A 9491-nucleotide genomic window follows, 5' to 3' on the forward strand; every position below is an offset into this window, starting at 1 on the left:
ACTGAGGCCCTAACTAGTTATTAGGGGACTTTAGCAGGTTGATATAGCTGGATCTAAATTTGAGGTAAGATAGCTCGATGCATAAAGGGTATGGCAGAGAGTTCCATACTTGTGCAGCTTGGACAGGGAAGATGGCACCCCCAGCCTTGGTCAATTTGAATCTCGGAATGATGAGGTTGTTAACATTAGAGATTCTTGAGGGTCTGGAGGAGCTTCTCTTTGTAAACCTGTCAGTAAGATATCGGGGTGCAGCATTATGCAAGGCTTTATAGGTAAGGGATGCAACGTTTTAAAGAATTTTATCCTGGGTAGACAGCCAGTTATTGGAGCGCCTTATCTTTGAGATATGTGATCTTTTATATATGCCGAGAGCTGCTCTCAAGGCATTATTTTGAAGAATTTGGATTCTCTGTGGGATAGATTTGTTAGCACCAATATATAAGGCATTGCAATAATCGATCCTAGACAAAATAAGGGCTCTAGCCAGAATAATGTAATTGTCGTCTGAGATAAAATGTTTACCTGCTCTAATAAGCTTACATGTGTAGTCTGTAGTTGACGCTAAGGAGTTCACCTGTTTATCGGAGAGGGTGGCATCAAGGTAAAAACCAAGTGTCTTCACATCCTTGGCTACCTTGATAACATTCCCATCGATCTCGAAAGAGGTGTATTTCTTACCTAATTTCCTGAGATTAGAGTGGGTACCCAGAATTATTAATTCAGCTTTATCATCATTCAGGCATAGACCGTGGGTTGCCATCCATGCCTGGATGATGATATACACCCTATTTACCAAGGCCAAATCCTTGTTGTAGTCCTCCGAAAGTGGTAGGAGAATCGGGTATCATCTGCATAATTAGTGTAGGTGATACCAAGAAGCTCAGGTCATCAAAAAGGGGCTTGGTAAATATATTGTATAGGGTAGGGGATACGCAGGAGCCCTGGGGAACACCACACAGAATGGGGATCGGGTCTGCCACAGCTGTTGGGGAGAACACCCTCATGGTCCTGTCACTGAAGCAGGATTCAACCCAGGTTATGGCTTCTTTAGAGAAGTGTGCATTGGAGTTGAGGTGGCTACAGAGGACCTTATGATCAACAAGATCGAATGCAGCCGAGAGATCCAATAATAGGAGGAGGGTTGTTTTACCCTTATCTCGTAGCTCATCTATTTGTACCTTCAAATCGATGAGGGCAGTCTTGGTGCCATGTTGGGGTTGGAAACCTGATTGCTGTGCTACCAAAAGTTTATGTTGTTCCAAGAATTTTTGAATTTGGGTGTATGCAATCTTATCAAGGATTTTTAACAAAAATGGGACTGTCGGTATGGGGCGGTAGTTAGTGGGGGTGAGAGGGTCTAGGGTGTGCTTTTTCAGTAGGGGCAGTACCCAGAATTGTTTCAAGTTGGTCGGCACTGTGCCCTAGGTAAATGAGGCATTAACGAGTTTGGATATGAAGGGGGAGAGTTCTCTAGCAGCATCTTTTATGATTTGGGCTGGGCAGAGGTCACCTTGAAAATTAGATGGCTTGAGGGAGAGAATTACTTTTTCTACCTCCAGGATGGAGGTTTTGGCAAACCTAAATTGGACAGCTGAATTATATTCTTTGGAAATGGGTTGGTATTGGCCAGGGGTGGTTGATTAAGAGAGGCTTTCTTGATCTCTATTTTCTTTTGGAGCATGGCTACTTTGTTAGCTAATGCTTGTTGTATCTCTGTGCACCACATTTTATCTTTTGAGCATATATCTGGAATAGGGGCAGGTGACTCTAGTTCCTCAAGGATGGAGAACAATTCCCTCATACCCGAGTTTTTAGCCTTAGAAATGCGCTTGTTGTATGAGTTGCACTTGACCAAGTAGATTTCCTTTTTGTAATGGGAGGAGATTTCTAAGAGTTTGTTTTTATGTTCTTCAGAAGGGGTTAGACTCCATGTGGATCAGCAACTCCTCTTGAGTTGTCGTAGGCCCTTTAGTTCTGGAGTGAACCATTTATTGAGATGGGATTTAGGTTTACTCGGTCTAAGTTTTAACGGGGCGATTTTGGTAAAGAGTAGTTAACATGATTTTGTTGTATTCTTCAACTAGCATTTCCGGGTCTAGGTGTTCCTCTAGTTGGTTTAGAGCTGTATACCAACAGCTATGGCACCGTCAAAGTACTCAAGCCAATGCTTTAAATGTATTTTTCATGAAGAAGAACAGGCCAATTTTTCATGAAGAAGAAAAGGCCAAAGCAGGATAGGATTGAACAGAATCTGTTAATCTCAAATTTAGATATCAGGCAAGCTACATCTGGCCACTCCTAGCAAGCTCTTCTTTTCAAGGTATCTTTCCTGTGACCTTTACGTTTCTCTTGCAGATCACACAGATCTGTCCATGAAGTATTTGTGTGATCCTTCCACATGTTCTATGTATTCCACAGTTGTCCATTTCAGACATCGGAGGAAAGCCACACACCCTAATCTAATGAATGTATGCGTATTACTTTATATATTGATTATTTGACATGTCTGTGACCGAAAGTGTTCTGTATACACAGTGTGTGACAGTGCTAGAGCTGTGCTTAGTACTGAGTTGTGGATCACACCATTTCCGGGGCGAGTGGCCGGGAGTATGAGATGGACAATTCCACAGGTCCAGCATTCTCATTCCTGTTTGAAGACCAATAGATCAGATTGCCTCAAACACTACCTGTTGTACAGAAAAGTTTGCAATATGGCGCCTGGTGAGACCGCATTACAGAAGCCACGGGTGATGATGTGGAGGTGTAGGAGCATGTCCTTAAGACAGTACCAATTGGCAGACTGTACTGTTGGTTGCTATGGGCCTCATTACTAGGTTTGAGGTAGCCATGGCGCTATTAGCTCCATGGCTGCCTCCAAACTCGTTCCGACTCCGCCCTGGTGAATGGAGCAATTACCGGCCCATTCCAAGGTTGGCGGGACCGGTAATTCCCCATTCACCAGGGCCATTCCCCATTCCCATTTGAGCCCCCATAGGGCTCAATGGGAAGGGGGAAGGTGCTAATAACGGTACCGCAAATTGCTGTACCGTTATTAGCTCCGAAGTCCCTTTGTGGGTCCCGTCCTTAACGCCTGGAAAAACCAGGCATTAAGGGAGGACCCGCAAAGGGAACTCGTAGTAGGGCGGTAAGGGATTACCAGCACCGGTGCCCTTACCGGTGCCGGTAATCCCTTACCGGCCACCACGTGATGAGGTATGTATTTATATGGCATATATGTACAGATGTAGCCACAAGACGATAAAGGGATTTGCCTAAAATCACATATTTGTTTTGGTAATGCGTTAAGTCCGGATCCGGATCTGAATGCAGGCATCTACGTTTGAAGGCGAGCAACTGATAAAATGGACCATAACCAGCCCCATTTGTTGCCCATTTGGAAGCTAGCAGGCTAGAGCGTGCACAGTAAATAGGCTTATCGGTGGACTTCAGACCAATTATTCGTGACTCACTTCAGGCAACACCACAAATGTTTCTTCTGAGCATTTCACAAAGCTACAGCAGAATACAGATCTTTGGAACCACGAGGGCATGCTTACTATAGTAAACTGGATTCATCCAGGACTACAGAGTCCCAATAGTTTGTCCAGGTCTTAAATGTAACTGCGAACAGACAGTCGAATGTATAGTGCCACTTTTTGGTATGATGTGAATAAAATAAGGGATTTTAATTTCAAAGCAGTAGTGTTTTTTTCCAGCAGTAGTTAATATCCCCATTTAATTGTATACACACTAAAGACCAAGGAAGAGCAATCAGAGTGGCTATATCTGAAATATGTAATATCAGAAGCTGAGATAGTGTTATATCGATGACATCACAAGGACCTGACAATTAGAATTTGTAAATAACTGTGGACAGTATAACAATATGCTCAGCCACTACCGTGTGGCCCTTGCATCTGTGGGTACACCCCAGAATTTTGCCATACACAGAAGATATATCTGCATATATTTTCATTAAGGAACACCCGTGTTTAGCTTCAATATCTCCACACAAAAACTCAAACTAACTCCAGGGTGAAAAGGCAATGCCACTTTAAACCTAGCATTGTCAACCACAGAAGAATACATTGCAACAATGTTGAACAAACACTGATGCATTTCAAGCTGTTAAGTGTGAATCATTGTTGTGCAGTTGGACATTTTTGAGCCAGGAAAACACTAGAGGGTGAAGCAGGGGGATATGGTGGTAGATATATTGGATGTTTTTACTCCCTGCTTAACACCTCCAATGGCAGGACACATACCAAAATATCACTCTGATGCAGCTGGCCCTTGATGGGCAGAAGGACCACAACAATCTGTATATAAGTATATATAGGGAGTATCATGAACATTGCTTAGTATGAGTCATATTTCACTGAGAAAGGCACTTGATAGGGTCGACCATGCCAGGAACAGTATGACTAGGCTCTGAAACAAGACTGCACAGAAATCCTAAGAGCAGACAAGATGAAACACCTGTTGTGATCTGCCTTAGGGTTTCAAACGTGATGGTTATTGTACACGGCGCAATCTCTTTGGCATGGTCCACTGTATGGAAATAGAGGATGGCCTAGAAGGTAAATCGGAGATGGGTAATAATACTCGTGCATTAAAGTAGAGTGAATAGAGAGCACTTTTTCATATATGAAGATTTACATGAGATCCCTGTTACTAACAGGGCAGTGAAGGCAAGGTCATCTACTCGGTTCCATCCTATTAGGGCACCTCCTGCAGTACTAATATATACTCCATTGGTGTTACCGCAGGTGGTATCTCTCAATTTATGCTATCACTGCTTAAGAGTACTGCTTCAGCACTTCATAGTGTGAAACCGCTTCAGGACGGGGAAGAACATCAGCATGGATGCCCTGCTACAGCCTCATCAGTGGTTGCCAGTTTGTATAAAATCTGTCATTTTTTTTGATTTTCCATCACACGATTCAACCAAATCAAGGCGGACGTCAACATAAAAACACTGAAAATCTGTCGCACAAGAAAGAAACTAGAACTTCCCTCTCTACATTTTTATGACAAAAATACTGTCATACTATGTTTGAAGATTATTTTGATCCAAAGAAGGCTGAATGTGAAGGAACCAAATATGGAAAAGTTAAATACGGGCTGGACAGTTTGGCTGTACTTTCATTGTGTAGCTTTCATTATGTCGATTTCATGCGGCTGTATAAGATGTCCTAGCTCATGTCCATGTTTAAGGGAAGAAGCACATATTGCATGCAGAGGCAGTGCCCATCTCTCCGTTACTTTTGGTATGTTCTTAATTTAAATTACCCTAGCTAATTGAATAATTGGACTGACAATTTAAAGAGAATGTAACTTTACATATTTATGTAAAATCAGTGTTCTGGATAACTGATTTCTTCATTTTCATTATTGCGCAATTCCTTCGGTTCATTTTTTAAAGATATGCAATATTTTAAGAAGGAGATTCTCACATGCTGCATGCATGTTGTGATAAAGTACAGGGTATGAGTCAGCTAAAAGAGCTTGGCTTTCAGTTGCAATCATGTTTGTCTCAGTATGTGTACACGCAGTATATTTGCATACAATGTGACATTGCTTTTTGTTTTTGGAAATAATTCTATACATTGAAAAGTATGGAAAGGATGTTACCATTTTCAAAGGGAAAACTACCTATTTATTTTCTCACTTAAATTATTTATGCAAATGTGTTTTCTTGTAGAAAATTAGAACTAATATTGCCTTTAAAAAGTATTGGAAACTTATTACAGATTTTTTAACTTTGTCATCAATAAAGTAGTGACTTAAAATCATAACTAAAAGCGTGTGTTTCTATAATCACTTTTATTTGTAGATATACAGTAGTGAATCATTTATAGTGCAAAAGAATACTCCTAAGTGCTCATTGCACAGCAAATGTACTATTTGTGATGCAACATCTGAAGGCTTCAGAAACATAACGGACTGGCTCATGAACATTTAATTGTATTACGTAGAGGAATTCACAGTGTTTGGCTCTATGAGAATTGTACTCTTTAGAGGTGGGACCAAGCCTGATTTGCATATGGTCCTTCTTTTGTAATGGCTTATCAGGCGAAGAACGGTGGCCTGGAGGGTTGCCCACAGCAATGCCAGAGGTTATTTGAAATGACGCCACAAAGCTTTACTATTATCTTAATTAAAGGCAGATTGCATATGATAATGTTGTGTACATAAGAAGCAATGTTTTGATATGTGTTATGTGAACTTTGTATTTATAGCCATCAGCCCAAAATACTGAAAAGTAAATGCCGAATCTGCGTTTAGTGTCATTCAACTGCAATCCTAATTCCGAATCCCATTATACCAAACAAGGCGAGCGGGCGTTGCAGGGGTGTCCCCTGCTCCCCTTGTTCTGTCAATGGGCTTGGGGATTGCAGGGGTGTCCCCCGCTCCATTACATGGCTAGCAGGGGACAATAACTTTTTTTAAAAAGGACCCTGAGGTGCCAGTTCCGACCCACGTTTTCACACAGGGGGCTACGGCCATGCAGTCCATTTGTAAGGATCATGCCCCATTTCTACAATGGGCACCAGAGAAACAAGCTAACCCCTTGATATTCTCTTGCACTAGCTGACTTGAGGGAAACATACCGTCAGATGGAAAATATTTGGAGAAAACAGAGAACATCGCTAGCCACTTTTAATGCAAAATCTGCATGAAAGAATACAAAGCAGCAATCTTTGAGGCCAAGTTGGAATTTCTAAAAGGACAATCTCAGACTTTTAAGAACAATCATAGAGAACCTTTCTCCTTCATCTCTAATTTCTTCCATCCCAGCTGTTTGTTTGTTTGTTTTATTTGTTTATAATGCGCACCAGACCCGAGGGTAGCAAGGCGTAGCAGTACAGAATATGCAACGCTTCAGGTTGCATAGTTACAGATAATAATATGCAGGCAATAGCAATTAAACAGATATTAATATACAGGCAATAGTATTTATATACATAAACAGGAGTGGACAAATCCAGATAGATAGGCAATGGGATTATATACAAGCAGGTGGTATGAAGAACTGAGGCCCTAACTAGTTATTAGGGGACTTTAGCAGGTTGATATAGCTGGATCTAAATTTGAGGTATGATTGCTCGATGCATAAAGGGTGTGGCAGAGAGTTCCATACTTGTGCAGCTTGGACAGGGAAGATAGCACCCCCAGCCTTGGTCAATTTGAATCTCGGAATGATGAGGTTGTTAACATTAGAGATTCTTGAGGGTCTGGAGGAGCTTCTCTTTCTAAACCTGTCAATAAGATATCGGGGTGCAGCATTATGCAAGGCTTTATAGGTAAGGGATGCAACGTTTTAAAGGATTTTATCCTGGGTAGACAGCCAGTTATTGGAGCGCCTTATCTTTGAGATATGTGATCTTTTATATATGCCGAGAGCTGCTCTCAAGGCATTATTTTGAAGAATTTGGATTCTCTGTGGGATAGATTTGTTAGCACCAATATATAAGGCATTGCAATAATCGATCCTAGACAAAATAAGGGCTCTAGCCAGAATAATGTAATTGTCGTCTGAGATAAAATGTTTACCTGCTCTAATAAGCTTACATGTGTAGGCTGTAGTTGACGCTAAGGAGTTCACCTGTTTATCGGAGAGGGTGGCATCAAGGTAAAAACCAAGTGTCTTCACATCCTTGGCTACCTTGATAACATTCCCATCGATCTCGAAAAAGGTGTATTTCTTACCTAATTTCCTGAGATTAGAGTGGGTGCCCAGAATTATTAATTCAGCTTTATCATCATTCAGGCATAGACCGTGGGTTGCCATCCATGCCTGGATGATGATATACACCCTATTTACCAAGGCCAAATCCTTGTTGTAGTCCTCCGAAAGTGGTAGGAGAATCGGGTATCATCTGCATAATTAGTGTAGGTGATACCAAGAAGGTCCAGGTCATCAAAAAGGGGCTTGGTAAATATATTGTATGGGGTAGGGGATACGCAGGAGCCCTGGGGAACACCACACAGAATGGGGATCGGGTCTGCCACAGCTGTTGGGGAGAACACCCTCATGGTCCTGTCACTGAAGCAGGATTCAACCCAGGTTATGGCTTCTTTAGAGAAGTGTGCATTGGAGTTGAGGTGGCTACAGAGGACCTTATGATCAACAAGATCGAATGCAGCCGAGAGATCCAATAATAGGAGGAGGGTTGTTTTACCCTTATCTCGTAGCTTATCTATTTGCACCTTCAAATCGATGAGGGCAGTCTTGGTGCCATGTTGGGGTTTGAAACCTGATTGCTGTGCTACCAAAAGTTTATGTTGTTCCAAGAATTTTTGAATTTGGGTGTATGCAATCTTATCAAGGATTTTTAACAAAAATGGAACTGTCGGTATGGGGCGGTAGTTAGTGGGGGTGAGAGGGTCTAGGGTTTGCTTTTTCAGTAGGGGCAGTACCCAGAATTGTTTCAAGTTGGTCGGCACTGTGCCCGAGGTAAATGAGGCATTAACGAGTTTGGATATGAAGAGGGAGAGTTCTCTAGCAGCATCTTTTATGAGTTGGGCTGGGCAGAGGTCACCTTGACAATTAGATGGCTTGAGGGAGAGAATTACTTTTTCTACCTCCAGGATGGAGGTTTTGGCGAACCTAAATTGGACAGCTGAATTATATTCTTTGGAAATGGGTTGGTATTGGCCAGGGGTGGTTGATTAAGAGAGGCTTTCTTGATCTCTATTTTCTTTTGGAGCATAGCTACTTTGTTAGCTAATGCTTGTTGTATCTCTGTGCACCACATTTTATCTTTTGAGCATATATCTGGAATAGGGTCAGGTGACTCTCGTTCCTCAAGGATGGAGAACAATTCCCTCATACTCGAGTTTTTAGCCTTAGAAATGCGCTTGTTGTATGAGTTGCACTTGGCCAAGTAGATTTCCGTTTTGTAATGGGAGGAGATTTCTAAGAGTTTGTTTTTATGTTCTTCAGAAGGGGTTAGACTCCATGTGGATCAGCAACTCCTCTTGAGTTGTCGTAGGCCCTTTAGTTCTGGAGTGAACCATTTATTGAGATGGGATTTAGGTTTACTCGGTCTAAGTTTTAACGGGGCGATTTTGGTAAAGAGTAGTTAACATGATTTTGTTGTATTCTTCAACTAGCATTTCCGGGTCTAGGTGTTCCTCTAGTTGGTTTAGAGCTGTATACCAACAGCTAATGCTTTAAATGTATTTTTCATGAAGAAGAACAGGCCAATTTTTCATGAAGAAGAAAAGGCCAGAGCAGGATAGGATTGAACAGAATCTGTTAATCTCAAATTTAGATATCAGGCATATCTGCCTCTTTTCACTGCACCTAAGTTCCACAGTTTGATTTTAAAACGATGTTCTTGGACACCATTACTAATCTAATGTGGAAATTAAAAATGACAAATGACACACTGTTTGTGTCGCCTGCCTGTGCAGCCCAGTTCAGCGTGGCAGACGTTGCTTATTATGTGACTACTTTTGTCAATTCCCCATTAGGCCAGGGA

Source organism: Ambystoma mexicanum, chromosome 13 (assembly GCF_040938575.1).
Source record: "Ambystoma mexicanum isolate Mex_15411 chromosome 13, UKY_AmexF1_1, whole genome shotgun sequence".
NCBI classification, from domain to species: domain Eukaryota; kingdom Metazoa; phylum Chordata; class Amphibia; order Caudata; family Ambystomatidae; genus Ambystoma; species Ambystoma mexicanum.